The following is a 20825-nucleotide window of genomic DNA, read 5'->3' as shown; positions in this document are numbered from 1 at the left end:
CATATCTGAAGCTGAAAGTGTGAGATGTGGAGAAATGTGTGCAATCTTTTATAATGGCATCCATAGTCCTGGCATTCTCTAAGTTCAGCTCTTACATTCATTGTTCTAAGGTCAATTTTATTGCTGTTGCTAAAAGGTAGGAAACACCCCTGGAGCAGCAATTGTTAATGGTCAGTGACTCTTACTTTCCTTGATCATACGTCAAGGTCTTTTTGTTCCGGTCCAATACATTTTCCAGCCAAGTGAGGAAGAAATATAATGGCATAGTCCTCTGCCAGAGCATGTCTTCCACACTTTACTTCAATATGTGCTCCTTCAATAATCCTTGGGAAGATCGCAAGCGCTGCGGAGCCCACCACTTAATGTCCATGATTCAGGGCAATTGCTCAAGCTTTTAACCATATGCTGTCTCTCTGTCTCAAAATTGATAAGCATGGCATGGGGAGCAGTAGTGAGCTTTAACCCTCCTTTCCCAGAAACATGAACACTACTTGCTCCATTATCAGCCTTGTAGAGCTAAGGAGATCTCAGTTGTCAAGAGATTTCAAATGCTGCATTTGCTTAGAACTGTGGTGTGACTTCTTGTTATCCTCGAAGCGTGTGTATAACATTATTTTGCTGAGTGATATAGCAGACATTCTGACTGCAATTCCCCTATCCGTCCAAGCTGTCACAAGGAGGAGAAATAAAGACTCGCTTCCACATATATTTCCGTTGAAAGATAACATGAAGAGTAAAAGTGTCCCCTGTGGATTGCATTACTCTCGCCACAACCCCCCCCCCCCCCGGCTATTCTACTTGTTGCCAGTCACACACAACTGTGTTTTGTGTGATACAGGGAACCATCAGTGGCGCTATATCTGTCAACCTGTTGATGCTATTGTGAGTGCGGTATTGCCTAGAAGGCTCACTGGTTTGTAACTGAGCCATTGAAAACCAACAAAGAAACTTCAGACATCCAGCGGGGGTTCACTTAATTAATCAATTTGACAATATCGATTAGAAATTGCTGCTCAGACTTTTCAGGAACCATATGGTGTTCTTATTTTGATGCCATTTCAATTGTTCTGGTTTTGTGTTCATACTTTATGATTGGAATATTTCTTCTTCCGCATACTACGTAGAGAACTTAATTCTTTGTTATTGCTGTTAATAAGTAAATAAATTCACAAGTGTATGAGATTTGTACTTGAGAGACAGCACACAAGACTCAGGAAGAAATGAGCAAACTTTGTGAAGAAGAAGAAGAAGAAGAAGAAGAAGAAGAAGAAGAAGAAGAAGAAGAAGAAGAAGAAGAAGCTGCTAAAGCCTGTCCTCCTCCCAGGAGGGGAGGGGTTGTGAGCGTGAGATGATTCCCGCATCATGCAGGGGGCGCTCTGCCCCCTGCTTCAACTCCAGAGCTGGCGCGCCACGCCCCTCCCCGGTTGGGCACTCAATAGGGAAGCTCGGCGGGGGTGTGGCTTGCTGCTCAAACACAGCCACGCCAGCCATCCCCACCATTGCACACACATTTTCTTCAAGTCACCCACCCTCCACTCCCTTTAGATTAGCTGTTCCTGAGACTTTGCTATGGACCTCTGGTTGGTCGCCCTGTTTAACCAGGGGGCCTGGTAGGAGTTTTTTCCAATTGACTAAATTGGCCCGGCTTCTTGGTTTTTTTCGCCTACCTCGTAGCAACCGTCACAACTTTCGTGGTATTTGGCGGTTAGGCATTGGAATGTGTTGTTGGTGTTTCGGGGGGCAAGGTGTGGCCATCGCCTTCCCCGACAATTTTGGGTATTCCGCTAAAGGAATCTGGCAGTCGTGGATCCTGTCCAATGCCCATGTGGCGAGGGGCCATGGCACAACCCTCGGTGACATCAGGAAGAGAGCCTATAGTTGTATTAGCATCAACAGGCTCCCCCTCCTGGTGGTTAACCCCTCCTCAGACTCACCCCTCTTCGAGTGGGTGGAGTCTAATGTTCCGTGGTCCAATGCCTAAGCCAATACCTTCTCACATGCTATAATCAATAAAGTTGTGGCCTTTACCTTACCCATTAACCTTACATTTTTGTCCACATGTCTTTCTTGCCCAAGCGGGGATCGGGTCCTCGAATCACAATAAACTTTAATCCAATAATCTAATAAACTTTTCTATGTCTTTGTGGATTTGAGACAAACACTTTGACCCATGATAGAAGAATTTATATTTGGCCATACAATTGAAATGTTCAGTTTCACAAGAGGGGAAAGAAAGGAACAAGTAGATTTCTGCCATCATACCCACATAGAATAGGACACTTAACTGGAAAGCTTGATATTATGATTGTTCATTCACTAGGTAATGTAATTGAATTGACTGCCTGTTGTGCTTCATAAATATACTGTAACTCAGCTTTAAGCCAAAGCAGCCCATCTCCTCTCTCTACAAAAGCTGGTGTGTCAGCCTCAAGGATCAGATAGGATTAAAGCTAAGGACAAAATTTAATTGGACACCTTCCAAATTTATCTTGTGAAATCTTGTTTGACTTCCCCATCTCTGGTCAAGAAGGACACTTGCATCTGTCTTTTGTGTATGCAGATCTACACAGGCCCAATTCACCAGTATGTGCATATCTTTCAATGACCTGTGTAAACTTACCTCCATTGAAAGAAAGAAAAAAACCCGTCAGAATGTAAGAAAGCTCAGCACATAATATCTGAAGTTTCCCAGGTGACATTTTTCTGAGACAATGTCAGAAATTATTTTTTTTTTCATGCACCGTTAAAAATAAGGCCACATTGCATAATTTGCTCCAAATATGTTTGTTTTGTTTTTATGTAGCAGCTGCCATTCTGAACATGTACCCCCCCCCCCAATTCCTCAGAATGAAGCTAGGTTTAGGTAAAAGGTAAAGTTCAAAGACCCCTGGATGGTTAAGTACAGCTGAATTTGACCATGGGGTACAGCGCTCCTCTCACTTCAGGCCAAGGGAGCTGGCGTTTGTCTGCAGACAGCTTTCCGGGTCATGTAGCCAGCATGGCTAAACTACTTCTGGCACAACAGGACACCATTATGAAAGGCAGCGCACAAGGAAACATCATTCACGGTACCTTCCTGCCACAGTGCTACCTATTTGTCTATTTGTGCTGGTGTGCTTTCCACCTGCTAGGTTGGCAGGAGCTTCAACAGAGCAACCAAAGGACCAGGTGCGCAGCCTGGGAGTCATTTTGGACTCACAGCTGTCCATGGAGGCGCAGGTTAATTCTGTGTCCAGGGCAGCTGTCTACCAGCTCCACCTGGTATGCAGGCTAAGACCCTACCTGCCCACGGACTGTCTCAACTGAGTGGTACATGCTCTAGTTATCTCCCGCTTGGACTACTGCAACGCGCTCTACGTGGGGCTACCTTTGAAGGTAACCCGGAAACTGCAATTAATCCAGAATGCGGCAGCTAGACTGGTGACTGAGAGTGCCCGCCGGGACCACATAACACCAGTTCTGAGAGATCTGCATTGGCTCCCAGTACGTTTCCAAGCACAATTCAAAGTGTTGGTGCTGACCTTTAAAGCCCTAAACGGCCTCGGTCCTGTATACATGAAGGAGCATCTCCACCCCCATTGTTCAGTCCGGACACTGAGATCCAACGCCGAGGGCTTTCTGGCGGTTCCCTCATTGCGAGAACCAGGGAACCAGACAGAGGGCCTTCTTGGTAGTGGCGCCTGCCCTGTGGAACACCCTCCCTTCAGATGTGAAGGAAATAAGCAGCTATCTTCTCTTTAAAAGACATCTGAAGGCAGCCCTGTTCAGGGAAGTTTTTAATATTTAACGCTGTTCTGTTTTCAACACTTGATTGGGAGCTGCCTAGAGTGGCTGGGGAAACTCAGCCAGATGGGCGAGGTATAAATATATTATTATTATTATTATTATTATTATTATTATTATTATTATTATTATTAACAACCGGGAGCTCACTCTGTTGCAGGGATTCAAACCGCCGACCTTCTGATCAGCAAGCCCAAGAGGCTCAGTGGTTTAGACCACAGTGCCACCCCTTTCTGTTCTGTTTTGTTCTGATGTGTTTCATGGCAGACCTTTCCTAGAACTAGGACATTTTGGACAATGCAAAATGGTGGCAAGTAAGGGAAACACAGTTGTTGCAGTTACCACTTCCAAAGGCAGGAACATAAACCAGAACACCTTGCAGTGGGGAGAGAATCTATTGTACTGCCTCTGCTAACTGTGAATCCCACTTCCAAGAAACTGTCAGGAAATTTCTCTCCCCCCTGGAGAATTCTAGCTGCCCTCACACCAATGCTTTGAACTACAAATAGGATGGATATTTTTAAAAGGTCATGTGTATGTAGCTCTAAAATACAGCTCTCATACTTGCACATCACTTTGATGCATGCATAAACTCACCCTTAGACTAGAAAGAAAATATGTACAGCTATGGGAAAAATAGAGGCATTCACCTATTCAGGTTTGATACTTAAAATATGCTTAATTTAGGTCCATGGTTCTGACCCCCCCCCCCAAAAAAAAAAATATGGTTGAGGACCTTAGCAGACCACTTAAATTATTTTTCGGTATGTGCTGTGCTAGATTCTGTAATATTGGCATTTGAAATTTCTATTCTTTTATTTTGCATTTTATTTTATTGTAATACAGTAAAATACAATATAAAAAGAAACAATAAGAATGCAATTAAAAATTGATATCACTAATGCTTCTCCTGTCTTCAACCCCAAACACATAGATGTACCAGTGGACCACCTGAATGAAACTGATGGATGATTTGTGGTCCATGGACCACAGTTGCATAGTTTTAACTGATTTTTACTTTTTATACTGTATGCATAGCTGTCAACCTTCCCTTTTTTTGCGGGACATTCCCTTATTCCAGCGCCATTTCCCGCTGCTTCCCGCTGCTATCCCGGATTGTTAGATATGCCATAGACTGTCCCCCGGACAGGTGAGGCTGCTGATCCCTTATTTTCGAGGCTGCTGATCCCTTATTTTCAAATCTGAAAGTTGACAGCTATGATTGTATGCTTGCGAACCACTTGTAGAGTATTGCATTTAAGTGATAAATGAATTGGTTTTAAATAAATAAATACGCAAACCCTGGCTTGTATTGCGTATGCGAACAATCAGAAATTTTGAAAGAGTTCAAGCTGAATACTCAAAATAAGTACTTTGTCCCAAGAATTTAATTTAAATAGAAATGTAAGAATGGTATTAATCAATCTGTTGTTTCATAACATTGATTTTTTTTTTAAAAAACAAACAAACCCAGTTTCACTGGGATTAGGAAAGTGAAAATACAGTTTTTTTTAAGAATCTTTCAAACAAGACTAAAGCAGCCATAGCAACCCATAAAAAGGGGAAACTGTCTATGGAAAGAAGCACAGTTTTGCTTTGAAATGCATCTATTGGTTCTGCTTAAGAGTCCAAACTTCAAAGGGAACCGTCCTGCTTGAATTCCCAAGACCAATTGCTGTTTATCAGAACGATGAGAGCTGCCTTATGTAATTCTACAAAGGATGCAATTTCCATAGCAGTCCGTGAAAATGAGCTTGTGGCGAAACTTATTTGGCGTACCTTTCGAGCCCAGGGTCCATGGGGTCGTGAATTGGAATGTGTTTATTGAATCTGAGAGAAAAGTGCCACACTTGAACAGCCTGACATGAGTATAAGGTGAAAGTTTGCAAATGAGAAAGCAAAATGCCAAACACCCATATTTGGTATAGCATTATTCCGTGAGAGATTGTGACCTTGACTTTTCCCATACTACTGCAAGCTTCTGTTATCTTATGGAATCTCCAATATGTCGGAGTGGATTAGAGACACGGCAATGGAGCATCTTTTCTGAGATGAATTCTATTGTTCTTTGGACACATTGAAACCTTTGGATTTTTTATTACCTTTTTAAAGGAAATTTGGAGCTTGCTCATTTGGCCAGTATTCTCACATTACCGTATTGGCCTGAATATAAGCCGTACCTGAATATAAGCCATAACTTTAAAATTGGAGGGTGGGGGGGAGAGAATATATATATATATATATATATATATATATATATATATATATATATATATATATATATATATATATTTGCTTTCGTAGATTTTCACGGGTACAGGAATGCAGGTTTTGGTGTCCTCGGGTGTCTTCCCGTGTAAAAGTTGGGGCCTAGACACCCCAACTTTTACACGGGAAGACACCCGAGGACACCAAAACCTGCATATATATATATATATATATATGAATGAGAATATAAGCGCTCCATTCCTTTCAGCTCCTGGCTGCATACTGGGGTATGCAACCTTTCCCCTTCCTTGCTCTCTCCCTTCCCAGCCTTGGGGAAGAGGATGGGGGACTACGCATGGAGCGGGCACTGCTTTGCCGCACTCCTGGTGCTGTTTGCCCTGCGCTTCTGGCTGCATACCGTAAAGTCACAAATATAAGCTGCAGTTTAACTTTTCATGGTTGGAATTTGAGAAAAAAAGTGAGGCTTACATTCAGGCCAATACGGTATTACAATCAAGCTGGAATATCAATCAGAATCATACAGATATCTCAGCTAGTACAGCATGAGACCCCTTAATCTCAGGGTCATGGGTCAGAGCCCCACGTTGGGTGAAAGATTCTTACCTTGCAGGGGTTTGGACTAGATGGCACTTGTGGCCTCTTCCAGCTCTGCCATTCTGTGATTCCATTGTTACCCTTTGGCACATACAGAACCTATACTGTGGAATTGCTTCTGTCTCAGGTGCCTGTTTGTCACAGATCGCATGGGAACCTAGCTCTAACAACCATTCATTTAACTGAGCCATTCCCCTTTGCTTGCCATTGCCTCTTCCCCTCATCCCAGATCATTGGCCAAGTTGTGGGGGGCTGATGAAAGCTGTTGGGGGGCCAACAACATCTCAGGAACCACAGGTTCCCCATACAAGTTCTAGAAAGTGTCCAGAGAGGCAGAAGGACTGAACGAAGGAGGAACAGACCAGTCAGGGACCCAAGAAAGCATAAATACACAGATGCATACATAATTGTATTTGTAGCCCACCTTTCCACAGTTCAAACCATGCTCAAGACGGGTTGCAATTGGGGTGGGGGTAGGGGGAATAACTACAATATAACAAAAGTAGTTGTAAATAATAAATGAAACATTTAAAAGTACACAACCAAACGGAGCAATTTCTGCATAAATCACAAGACCTAAAATAAATATACCAAAAGAGAGAGAGAGAGAGAGAGAGAACCAGCAACACATAGTTCAATTGGTTAGAGTGTGGTGCTGATAATGCCAAGGTTACAGGCTTGATCCCTATATGGGAAAACTGCATATTCCTGCATTGCAGGGGGTTGGACCAGATGATAGTGTCATGAACACACCAGCTCCAAGTGTAATCTCGCAGCCAGCTGCAGAATGCAGTCAGGAACAGGGAGGCTGGGCTTTCACGCTGGCACAGGAGAGCCCACAGCTGCCAGCGTCGACTCCTCCTGGCCTTGGGCGGCCGGCTGATAAGGGAGGAATGGAGAGCAGGCTTGTTAAATGTTCAGAAAAAGTCAGAAGCCCAAGGCAGTATAAGTTCCTCAACTAAGTTTATTCAACATTTGTCAGTGACAGCAGCTCACTCATAGGAACACAAGAACCAAACTTACTGGACAACACAATAATAATCCCAAGCAAGCACTGACCGTTGACAGTTGACAGTTGAAAGAGCAGGTGCTTACTTGCCATTAGAACGTTTGTCTACCAACACTTCTACGATTGGTTAGAATGTGCCTTGTAACATAAAATGTGTTAAACCCAATACAGTGGTACCTCATGTTACATACACTTCAGGTTACATACTCTCCAGGTTACAGACTCCGCTAACCCAGAAATATTACCTCAGGTTAAGAACTTTGCTTCAGGATAAGAACAGAAATTGTGCTCCAGCGGTGGTAGCAGGAGGCCCCATTAGCTAAAGTGGTGCTTCAGGTTAAGAACAGTTTCAGGTTAAGAACAGACCTCCAGAATGAATTAAGTTCTTAACCCGAGGTACCACTGTATAAAACAAGGCTGGAACACAGCCAAAGCTCCCTGGAAGCCCAAACAGGCGCAGAAAGCTACAGAGACAGCTTTTTGGAACAGAAAGGGGCTGCAGCTGACCAAATAAGTCCGAGGCGTAGGGGTATAGGAAGGCTGCTAGGCAGGAAGCAAAATAAGAAACATAAAGGTTGAAGGTTCGATTTCTTCTGTCGACACAGGAAGAACTCCTCAGAAGGGTCAACTGAGTGATGGGGGCCGGAGGTTTGCTAGAGGCATCCGAAGACAATTGCTTGTTTTTTTTTGCAATAAATTCTCCTTTTTAATTACGTACGCTTACTGTGTTAACAAGCCGGGAACCTGGACTCCTAACACTCAGGGTCCCTTCCAACTCAACAATTCTAGGATTCTAACACACACACCCATCCCCATGCCCCCCCTAATCCAGCCCCAAAGCAGTATTTCAAGGAAAAGGAGAAAGGGAAGATGGAATCGTCTGAAACAAGAAAAGACCAGAGGGAAAGGAAAGAATATTTCACAAACCTAGGTTCTATACAGTGCCAGTTTTCAATGAGGGACATATTGCACCTCTCATCACAAGAATTGTCAGCTGTGACTATAATGAACTAAACTTTTTTTTTCTTTTTTATAACAGATGCAACCTCTTTTGCAATAGGTTACTGGCTTCAAGGTTTTCAAGCAACAGAAGTATTCTTACAATGCAAATCAGCTATAAGAAGGAATGGTGTTGTCTCTTAGGAGTGAGGTACAGGTTAGGAAGATTCAGGTTGAGCAAGAGTCTGTCCAGCTCAGGTTTAGCCAGTGATTTTTTTTCTGGGGGGCCGCAGGGGGCCGCATACCCCTAAACATTTTGTGAGTCTTTGTACTTTTGTCCATTTACTGTATTTATTTTTCCCAATTTGAACTATAAAATGGTGGTTTTCTTGAGTCAAAATGGGAGTACCCCTAAACATTTTTTAAGGGGGAAAAGCACTGGGATTCGCAATGTTATGATCACTGCAGATGGTGACAGCAGCCATGAAATTAAAAGACGCCTGCTTCTTGGGAGAAAAGCAATGACAAACCTAGACAGCATCTTAAAAAGCAGAGACATCACCTTGCCGACAAAGGTCCGTATAGTTAAAGCTATGGTTTTCCCAGTAGTGATGTATGGAAGTGAGAGCTGGACCATAAAGAAGGCTGATCGCCGAAGAATCGATGCTTTTGAATTATGGTGCTGGAGGAGAATCTTGAGAGTCTCATGGACTGCAAGAAGATCAAATCTATCCATTCTGAAGGAAATCAGCCCTGAGTGCTCACTGGAAGGACAGATCCTGAAGCTGAGGCTCCAATACTTTGGCCACCTTATGAGAAGAGAAGACTCCTTGGAAAAGACCCTGATGTTGGGAAAGCTAGGGGGCACAAGGAAAAGGGGATGACAGAGGATGAGATGGTTGGACAGTGTTCTCGAAGCTACCAGCATGAGTCTGACCAAACTGCGGGAGGCAATGGAAGACAGGAGTGCCTGGCGTGCTCTGGTCTATGAGGTCATGAAGAGTCAGACATGACTAAACGACAACAACAATTGTGACTGATTTGCCATGCATACGAACTGTGGAAAGAGCTCCTCTGATTTATCAGATTGCATTTTATGAGGCTTATTTCAGCCTTACAGAGAAAGTTTACCTGTCAGAAAGTATGCCTTCAGTACTAATGTCCTTTAGGATCCCTACAGTGAAGATGAAACACCAGAAGGCAGGAGGTCAAATTTCAAAGTCGGAATGAAGTCAGCTTTTAAAATTCAGGGCATTGGCTACTCAAATAATATGATGGCAGGGCTCAAAATCATATATTAGGTCAAATCAGCATGTTGCATTCCCTTAAAATTTAACTCTGTTTTTTAAAAAAATGTGTATGGTTTTGTTCCAAAGCAATACTCACTTGCCCATTAAGGTCAGCGAAAAATCATGAGAAAAAGAAAAAAGAAAATCTAGAGTTTACCAAAACAACAAGAAAAATCCCTTCTATCTCTGAATAATCAGACCATAAACCTCAATATAATGCAATATTGTGCAGAACCAGCTTTTGTTAAGGACAAACGCACCATTTTAAACTAATGGGCATAGACTGTTGCAATTTCCCTTAATGATGTGGCACTTTTGGAGGGCGGGGTGAAGAGACAGAAAAGCCCACTATATATGTAAATTTCTTTATGTCTCGTAAAATAGAAACGTCTCGTGTAAACCTCCGCAAAAACCATTGCACAGCACAAATACAGAGGGGTTTGGGGGAAGGGAAATTATGCCAAAATGGTTTGTCTTGATGACATCCATCCATTAGTGGCAGCCCATAAAAGAATCTTATAAACATACTTGGAACTGCTTGGTGATGATTTTTCTTGACAAGCGAACATTATGTGCTGTGAGTAGAAATTGAGTAATATGGGCTGAAAACGCAGGAAGTGACTCCAGTCTTTTTTATGCAAGGTAAATCTCAAGAAAAATGACCCACTTTGGCAGTGCCCAGCAGTTAAGATATCCCCCGAGGAGCCACAAGTGAAGATCTATGCATTCCGCTTATGTTTTCTGCTTTATCGAGATAGATGCTGATCGTCTTCATTTCTATATTAGACGGGTTGCCGTTCGTGCAGCTACTGTTAAAATTGCGCCAGCAATTTGGTTGCAAACATATTTTCAAGGAATTTAAACTAATCAATAACAGGGATAGCATTGGCTGAGGGTGGCAGCTTGCCATGCTAAGGTTTAGATGGCAAATTCCCGCCCTGCATCTCTTGTCAGAAAGGAAAGGGGCAATCTCACAGGGTCCTCAACCTGCCCAATTTGCAGCCTGTCATGGTTCCCTCCTTGTCAAAACACACACATACAGAGAACAACAGCAGCAGAGACTTCTGGTGGTTCAGCTGAAGCAAGGGTGAAGAATCTTTCTGGCTCCCTGGGTCAGATTCTTAGCAAACTTGGCCTTACAGGCTTATTATTATTATTATTATTATTATTATTATTATTATTATTATTACACATTTTAATCTTTATTATTTTACCTATTAAGTCTCTTCACCACAAACAGAACAAAAGAAAAAACAGATGGCATCAAATACAAAGAAAATGTAACTTATAAAATGTTCCCCCCCCATATGTTAAGACTTCCGTCATCCTCAGTATGGGTCCTACGTTTCCTTATGGACTGCATATTTATATATCCTTTAACTTCTCATAAATTCATCAGAATCTTTGAAGCATGTAACATTCCAGAAGTTAATTAAAGCATGTCAGAGATTACACCAGAAGCGGTTTAGTCATGCTGGCCATGTGACCTGGAAAGCTGTCTGTGGACAAACGCCGACTCCCTCGGCCTGAAATGAGATGAGCGCCACAACCCCAAAGTCGCCTTTGACTGGACTTAACCGTCCAGGGTTCCTTTACCTTTACATTGACTAATAGTGGCTCTATGGATTTTCAGACAGGTGATATCCCTAGCCAGGCACCTTCTGCATGCCAAGCAGGTATTTGACTTCTGAACCATGACCCTTCCACACTTTGGATTCTCCCCCGCCCCCCGTCCCTGTGGCACCATGGCTGTCTGAGGCAGTGGCACCTTTGTGAGGTAATGAATTCTTCCACAGTTCTTGGAACCTTGATGATGCCAGCGCCGAGGGCCTTCTGGCAGTTCCCTCATTGCGAGAAGCAAAGCTACAGGGAACCAGGCAGAGGGCTTTCTCGGTAGTGGCGCCCGCCCTGTGGAACGCCCTTTCAGCAGATGTCAAAGCGATAAACAACTACCTGACATTCAGAAGACATCTTAAGGCAGCCCTGTTCAGGGAAGTTTTTAACGTGTGATATTTTACTGTATTTTTTGTTTCTATGGAAGCTGCCCAGAGTGGCTGGGGAGGCCCAGCCAGATGGGCGGGGTATAAATAATAAATTATTATTATATCATTATATTATTCCAGAATCTGCGGAAGCCTCTGTCTGAAGAGGTATCATTCAATAATAACTAAAGATGGAGCATATATTTGAGCATGGATGGTTCTAGTGAAGCTGGTTTATTTGCAAAGAGGTTGGTTGGAGAAATAATAATAATAATAATAATAATAATAATAATAATAATAATAATAATAATAATAATAATAATAATTGGCTTATTCTTTGTACCCCACCCATCTGGCTGGGTTTCCCCAGCCACTCTGGGTGGCTCTCAATAGACTATTAAAAGCATGATAAGACATCAAACTTTAAAAACTTCCCTAAACAGGGCTGCCTTCAGATGTTTTCTAAAAGTCAGATAGTTGTTTATTTCTTTGACATCTGATAGGAGGGTGTTCCAAAGGGCGGGCGCCACTACCGAAAAGGCCCTCTGCCTGCTTCCCTGTAACCTCACTTCTCGCAATGAGGGAACTGCGAGAAGGCCCTCGGAGCTGGACCTCAGTGTCTGGGCTGAACGCTGGAGGTGGAGATGCTCCTTCAGGTAAACTGGGCCACGGCCGTTTAGGGCTTTAAAGGTCAGCACCAACACTTTTAATTGTCCTTGGAAACGTACTGGGAGCCAATGAAGGGGATACAATAGGCAGGCATGTCCAACAGGTAGATCATGATCTACTGGTAGATCACTGGACGTCTGTTGTAGATCATGTTAGATTGTGTGATGCTCAGTGATTCTCCCCCTCCCCCAAATAACTTTGCCACCCCTAATAAGAGCTCAACAACTTTGCCTGTCAATAACAATGGGTAGATCACAGCCAGTATTTTTATAATGTGAGTAGATCACAGTCTCTTGGGAGTTGGATGTGCCTGCAATAGGGGGAAGGAACATTTGACCTCTCTATCAAGCTGTCGGGACTCTACCCAGGTTGTGCCCTCCAGACCACACCATGTTTTCATTTCACCTGTCTGAAATGTGTCCTCAAACTATGATAACACCTCTTACTTACCTGGATAGGAGATAGGGTGTATCTGGCCACACCCACAATGGTTCTCCATTTAGAAACATGGTCCCTTAGCTGAAAAAGTTCCCCTACCTCTGAGAAACTGCTACCAAAACAAGTCAATTCAAAACAAGTCTGTAATTAATTTCACACTTGATTTCTCTTTTTCCTAATTATAGTAACTGTTGTGTTTGGAAGTTTCTTGGAAGTACATTTTTCAATACCATTAAAATCCCCTACAAAAGAGGTTGGTTTTTTCCCCCTTTTGTTTTGTTTTTTAGCAGGAAGGATTTAAGATCAAAGAAAGAGAGAAAGAAAAATGTAACGTATGGAATTGCAGGTCTAAAACTGCAGTTAGACAGCTATTACATGCTCTGGAATTTTGTTTCGGCGGGGATGTGTGTCAAATTAAAAACAGTAGGCTATTATAGTTTAGAATGATATTATTTCATGCCAATCTCTGGCTTTTGGCAGGGCTGACTCGATTAAATACACCGCCTCTCCATCTTACAGAAATTTGCAGAGAGGTGACTTTTAACATTTGCTGCCCTTACCATTCCAAGGTCTACAGACTGGTGATTTTTGTTGTTTGGTATGTTATTTATAATTTACAGGGCTGTAACATTTATTTGATTTAATCCATAAATTAATCAGCATACATAAAAAAAAAAGTGTGGAACTACTTACATGTATCCATGGCAGCTCTGAACTTTTGTTTGATGAACAGCCGTCTCCCGTACTGCAGGACAAAATGTTTTTGAAAAATGAGTATTCTGAAATGTCAAACGACTTGGGCTAATATAATCTCTTGTCCCCAGTAGTGCAGCTAGGGCCAGGCTGCTTGGCCCACTTCTAAGGGTCTGGAGCCCTGAGGAATCTGTCCCCCCAAATGTATTGTTTTATTTTAACATTTCACAGGGGAGACATTGCTGTGCTGCTGGAGGGAAATGTCACTTTTTCTAACCTTTATTCAGATCATCTTATAATATGTGTGGGATGTTCTGAAGGCAGCGAACCCAACAACTTCCATAAAGTGTTTCAAATAAAAGGGTACCTTTCTTGTAGCCTGGCAAGAAGCATGGGTGAATCTTTCTTTCTTTCTTTCTTTCTTTCTTTCTTTCTTTCTTTCTTTCTTTCTTTCTGGGGGGGTGTTATAGGAAAATCCTTGGGCTCACTTGGATTGTCAAACAAAGACACCAGCCAGGAATATAGGAGCAAAACAGCAGCCTGTAGGCCTGATCTTTATTCAAAAGACTGTTGCAACAGAACTTCCACCCACCACATAGGAGAAGCAGGAAGAAACCCCAAACAAAGGTATGCTCCCTCTTTTATAAGTTTACCTTTCCCCCATAAACACCCTTGGTGAAGCATCATGCATACATCATAGATAAATCATACATATGTCACAAACAGGGAAGGGTTTTCTTGACAGGTTAGCCCTTATCCCTCACTTGCCTTCCACCTCACACCCATCAAGTGATTTGTTGTTTAGTCGTGTCCGACTCTTCGTGACCCCATGGACCACAGCATGCCAGGCACTCCTGTCTTCCACTGCCTCCCACAGCTTGGACAAACTCATGTTCGTAGCTTCGAGCCCACTGTCCAACCATCTCGTCCTCTGTCGTCCCCTTCTCCTTGTGCCCTCAATCTTCCCCAACATCAGGGCCTTTTCCAGGGAGTCTTCTCTTCTCAATATGCCTGTTGTCTTTGTCCATGGAATTTTCTTGGTAGGGATACTGGAGTGGCTTGCCGGTTCCTACTCCAGGTGGATCACGTTTGGTCAAAGCTCTCCACTATTACATGCCCGTCTTGGGTGGCCCTGCACGGCATAGCTCATAGCTTCTCTGAGTTATTCAAGCCCCTTTGCCATGACAAGGCAGTGATCCATGAAGGAGCATCAAGTGATACAAAGGAAATATCTACAAGTTCCTGGGTTTCCTGGTCAGCTAATCACACCGAGAACCTAATCCATTCCTGGATGGTTTGCTTTGTCCATGGGATGACTTCCTGTCTGACACCCAACTTATCAGGATGCCAGTGATTATCTCTTGTGCAAGAGGCTGCTGAGTACATGACCCCAGGTTTCAGGGATTATGGCTGTCTTTACCCATTTCCCAAGTCCCCCCTTCAGGAGCCATTTGTTCCCTGAGTAAAATAAAGTTGGAATGGTGTTGATCCGATGTAGGGCTGATTTTATATGACTGTTTGAAGGTTTTGCTGCACAAGGGAAGGTGAATACTATGTGTAATGGTTCTAGGGGTTGCTCATGCGTAAACCGGCTCCACACCTGGCTGGGTTGCCTGAGTGAACCTTTTCTGTCCGGACAGCCACTCGCCTGTGGCTGTCTCAATCATTGGCAGAATCTGTCAGTGGGAGTTTCTTGAACTTCTTCCATCAAAGAAGCTCTTTGACGCCTAGTCTCCGCCTACTCTCCCTGCGCAGAAGCCTTCTGCACAAGGAGGGTGTGCGCAGTGGAGGACCCCACTCTCCCCGCTGGTTCCCAGCAAGGAGTCATGGAACCGCCTCGCCGCTTCCCCCATCTGCCCCCCTTCTCCACTGGTGCTACACTGATTCTCTTCCCCAGAAGATGGGCTGCCTCTCCCCCTCCCGGGGTGCTCTCTGGAGTCCCTCTGGAGCCCGCTCTCTCCCTCCGGCCCTGATGGCGGTTACCTGACACTATGCAACCTTGAACAAAACTGTGGTGGGTTTTTATGGGGATATTTACAAAATTGAAAGGTGTCAGTTTGGGGATGGTCTGGGGGTTCAGTATCCCATTTAACTGGAAACAACCCCCCCCCCAAAAAAAACCACCTTTATAAAAAATCCAGTAACGGGGGGAAAGGAAGAAAACTTGACAGCTGCACCTTATAGAATTCATTCACTAACTGATAAGAAATGTTGTGGGATGTGTGAGAGCAATTAGGGCCTAAAGGCAGGGAAGAATATTGTTGCAATGTTTTGGGTGGGGATAGGTGACCAGGGCGCTCTCAAACCTAGCAGCATCACTGCTTGGCTTCAAAAAGACAGGGATGAAAGATATAAAGAATGTTTGCAGCCTGCAGTTTAGGGGAGAGGTGCATATAGGTGAAACATTTTGGGAAACTTTCTGGGAAATGATATATAATGAATTGGGGAAAAAATGTTTAAAATAACTTTTGTAAAAAAACAAAACAAACAGAAGCCTTTCTTTTAGGAATTATGGGTACCAACATTCCAAAGGAACAGAAAAGATTCTTTATGTATGTGGCAACAGCAGCACCGATGCTACTAGCCCAGAGATGGAAAGAAGAAAGAATCCCTACCAGAGTAGAATGGCAAGCCAAGCTGTTAGACTATGCCGAAATGGCAAAACTGACCGGAAAAATCAGAGACCAAGAAGACAAGAAATTCAAGAAAGAAAGGGGAAAGTTTATAATTTATTTAGGAGACCACTGTAAGCAGATGAAAACATTAGCAGGATTTTCATCCCACTTGTAATGTAACAAATAAAATAGACAATATGGATAGATACAAAACATAGACTATGAAATAATATGCAGTTGGAAATGTTGACAATAGGACCCATAGAGGGGATGGAAGGAAGTCTCGAGATTCAGAGAAATCTCATTTTATGGATATGTATTTGGTATTGTAACTAATTTACATTGGTAAAATCAAATAAAAATCATTTATTTTTTTTTAAAAAAAAGATATTTGAAAATGAGTCCAGTATCTTTCTCTTTCTTTCTTTCTTTCTTTCTTTCTTTCTTTCTTTCTTTCTTTCATCATTTTTATTTGAGTTAAAAGGTAAAGGTAAAGGTACCCCTGCCCATACGGGCCAGTCTTGACAGACTCTGGGGTTGTGCGCCCATCTCACTTAAGAGGCCAGGGGCCAGCGCTGTCCGAAGACACTTCCGGGTCACGTGGCCAGTGTGACATCGCTGCTCTGGCGAGCCAGAGCTGCACACGGAAACGCCGTTTACCTTCCCGCTAGCAAGCGGTCCCTATTTATCTACTTGCACCCGGGGGCTGCTTTCGAACTGCTAGGTTGGCAGGCGCTGGGACCGAACAACGGGAGCGCACCCCGCCGCGGGGATTCGAACCGCTGACCTTTCGATCGGCAAGCCCTAGGCGCTGAGGCTTTAACCCACAGCGCCACCCGCGTCCCACTTTTATTTGAGTTAGATGCAGTTAAATCAATGTACAGTATTTTTTGGCTTGATACGACACACTTTTTCCCTATTAAAAAGTAAGGGGAAATGTGTGTGCGTCTTATGGTGTGAATGCAGGCGGGAGGCTCTGCTTAACGCTCCCTTTCACGAGCCATGTGGAGCGTGTGTGTGGCTCTTGCAGGCTTTTCCCTGAGGAGGGAGAAGGGCAGCCTTTCTCCCTCCTCGGGGAAAAGCCCCCAAGAGCCGCACACATGCTCTGCACACTCTTTAAAGAGCATGCGGCTCTTGCTGACTCTTCTGGAAGGTGGGGGAAGGGACAGAGGGCAGCCCATCAGTCCCTTCCCCCACCTCCCGGAAAAGCCCCCAATAGCCATGCTCCTTTTAAAGAGCCACACGAAGCATGTGTGAGGCTCTTGGGGGCTTTTCCCTGAGGAGGGAGAAGGTCAGCCCATCAGTGAGGGGCTGCCCTTCTCCCTCCTCAGGGAAAAGCCTGCAAGCACCGCACACATGCTCCATGCACCTCATGAAAGGGAGCGCTGATCAGAGCCTGAGATGCATACAGGCTCTGCTCAGCGCTCCCTTTAAAGAATAATTTTTTTCTTGCATTCCGCCTCTAAAAAGTAGGTGCATCTTATGGAGCAAAAATATGGTATTTAGATGCAGTTTAAAAAGGAAGATAAATTTTGGAAGCTAAGGGAGGGATGGGGGGAAGTCTGGGGGTTCAAGGAACCCCATAGAGGTACTGATATGGACCATGGTTTGATGTAAACATGGTGTGTGTGTGTAAAAAATGTTTTTTTTTTCTTTTTGAAACTTTGAAAATAAAAATTGAAAGAAAATGAGTCCAGTAAATCTTAATGACTAACACATCGTGGCATAAGCTGTTGTGTGCTATGGCCCACTTTAACAAGGAACACTGTCCTCAGACGTGTAAAGATTTTTAATTTTTTTAAAAAGGTAAACAATGAGGCCCAAAGACCAGGAAATCCAAAATTTCCATCATGGGACGTTTCCATCCAAAGCTGAAATGGTGATCAGGCCCAGATCAAGGAGTATGCAAATGAGGGCACATGCCCCAGGTGGCAGGTTGGAGGGCAAGCAGCATGCTATGCGTTTAGTATAATGGGAGATGAACCCTTGTTCTTAGCTGAGTCCCAAACAAGCAGAATCAAATTTACCGGAATCTCTTTTTGAAGGTTTCCTCCCACCCTTGGGAAATTGTCTTCTCAAGTCAGAAGATGAGTGCCCCGAGACTAACATTCTCTCCCACTTGTTTCTGAATGTTCTCAATTTTTATGTCAAGTTGTGTCCATTTGATTAGTGAACACGGACAGGAAAAGGGCACTGCTGACATATGATGGTAGATATTGCATGGAGTCCCCGATGGTGTGACTGATGAACACCTACAGAAATTTTGCTTGAGCGAATACTGGAGCAGGATATTGGTCACTGTTGAACTAAGAAGAGTGCTCATAAGTGTTACCATTGCTGTGCATGGTGTTTTGAAGTAAGTAGGGATACTTCAGTTGCACGATCTTTGTGAATATTCATACCATCTGATCTGATCCAGAACTGCTGTGGATGTTGGGACTTGGTTGTTCATTGGCTTTTGGGAGCCCAGGAGCAGACCCCTCGTCCCCGGCAGCCAGGCCCAGATGAATAAGACACAACACAGTGTAGTTATGGGGTTAAAATAGACCACAACTTTATTAATTTCAGATGTAGGAAACCTTGGCTTAGGCACTGGGCATGTATCACTCTCAGCCCCCAATTGGGGTCTGTGGCTAAGCAGTGGCAGAAAGGAATTATGGGGGACACTGCAAAACATGTGCTTACATAGCTGGCCCCCCACTCCTCCAGTTCTGGGAGTTTGACCATACACCGAGTGCTCTTGGTCAGTGACTTCCAACATAAACCCCTCTAACAGGGCCCTGCTAATGTTGCAGTGTGAGGGGTGTGTTACCACTCTACCCCTCAATTCTGTTGATGGACTAAAGGATTCTGCCCAAGGCCTAAAACCGCCAAAGTTGTGATGATTGCTACAGGGAAGACAAACCTGCAGAGCAGGCTCTGGAAAACAGCAACCATCGTGTGACCGTAGCAGTGCCCACAAACCTGCAAAGGAAAAGGTTAGCCTGCAACAACCTTACAATTAGAGGGAGGGTTGGGTGGGTGATGCTCCGAGTCGACAGAATGGCCTGTGTTGGTGAGAGTCTCCTTATCTGGCCTTTGCTCCACCCCCCAGGCCGCTGCCGATTGGCTGGTTTGGACCAGGTCCAGGCAGGATCCCTGCAGCCTTGGCGGCCCAACCTAGGGGATGGAGCAATGGCCAGGCAGCTATGGCATGAATCTGGAGGCCAGGAAGCGGTCATTGTGCTTTCTGGATGTTCTGACACACTTCTCGGCTTACAAAGGCTTTCCCAACAGGTTTGAAAATAAATATTTTGAGAGAAAAACTTTGAATAATATATATATAAAATGCAGATTGGTAAACAAACTGGAATAGATCTACAGGTCAATATATATGAATGTGCCATAGAGTATAATGATTCATCCATCCCTCACTAACATGGCTACCCATGTGGTTAGTCTCTGCAACTTTCTCAGGGCAGTAGCTCTTCAGAGTTCTTTTACTCAGTACCTACACAGATGCCCTGGAATTTGAACCCATTCTTGCAAATCCAACACTTTTTGAACTGTATAATAGTCAATAAAACGATGAAGGTAGGAAGGCTATACACAAGTGGCTTTTACTACAGTGAGTCTAAAGATGCTCAGGAAGTGGGTGGATTGTGTTGCTGATAGAGATGTGCACTGACATGACTTTACTCAGGCTAGAATGTGTGCTCCCACTTTTTAATCAATGAAGTATTCATTCTCTGCCATCTGAAGAGCTACTGTCAATTTGAATAGCATTTCCCCAATAAAACTATATGCAGAGGCTTTTAAAAAACCCTGAAGAATATCTCAATGATATTTAAACATATATATATATATATATATATATATATATATATATATATGCTTTCGTAGATTTTCACGGGTACAGGAATGCAGGTTTTGGTGTCCTCGGGTGTCTTCCCGTGTAAAAGTTGGGGTGTCTAGGCGACGTTTCGACGAGGTCTCACTCGTCATCTTCAGGCTGGTGCTTTCGGCTTCTTGTTACTGGAACAGAGCAGGATCTCAGTGTTTGAGTTCCTATAAATACTGTTGAGGGGGTGTGGTGTATAGCCTCCAATGTTCTGGGCAGAGAGGAAGTTCCCAGGCTAGTGTGCCTTTTCTTCTTTTGTTCCTTAATTACTTGAGGGATATCTTGAGTGATTTCTTGAGTGATATCCTGAGTACCACTTAGGTGGGTCATTAGGTGTGGATTAGTTGCTAAAGTCTTTGTGTCTTGACCTCTTGAACTTTGTGAAGAGTTTTTCTGAGAAGATGGCTGTACTGCACTTAGTTGTGCTCTGGCTTGGCTTCGTGTATAGGGGCGAGCTGTGGTTTTGTGGCCTGTGTCAGCCAGATCTGTGTAGGGATTGCAGGGGGGTGCAGCATCCGGAGGTGCCACCATGGTTTGGCTACTGGATGGTGTCTGTAATTTATCTGTGGAGAGGGTCTGGGTTTGGGTCTGGTGTGGTTGATTGGTGATGGCGTTCTGTGTGCCTCTGGATCTGGTGTCAGTTTTTGTGGGGAGGGCTAATTTCCAGATGTCTGGCAAGCGGGATGTGTCGTCACGCTTGTTCAT

General features: G+C 43.9%; 1 long non-coding RNA gene across 1 annotated transcript; it reads right to left on the bottom strand.

Annotated features, from left to right (window-relative positions):
- Positions 1-13202: 13202 nt before the first annotated feature.
- On the bottom strand, positions 13203-15175 carry LOC309373870. The gene is made up of 2 exons (XR_014170257.1): positions 13993-15175; positions 13203-13677 (listed from the first exon to the last, which is right to left on the bottom strand). It is a non-coding gene; the product is annotated as an uncharacterized lncRNA (long non-coding RNA).
- Positions 15176-20825: the final 5650 nt, after the last annotated feature.

Source organism: Podarcis melisellensis (assembly GCF_964234715.1).
Source record: "Podarcis melisellensis genome assembly, chromosome: 7".
Taxonomy (NCBI): Eukaryota; Metazoa; Chordata; class Lepidosauria; order Squamata; family Lacertidae; genus Podarcis; species Podarcis melisellensis.
Note: the sequence above shows the minus strand (reverse complement) of the source record. Positions and strands in the feature narration are given on the sequence as shown.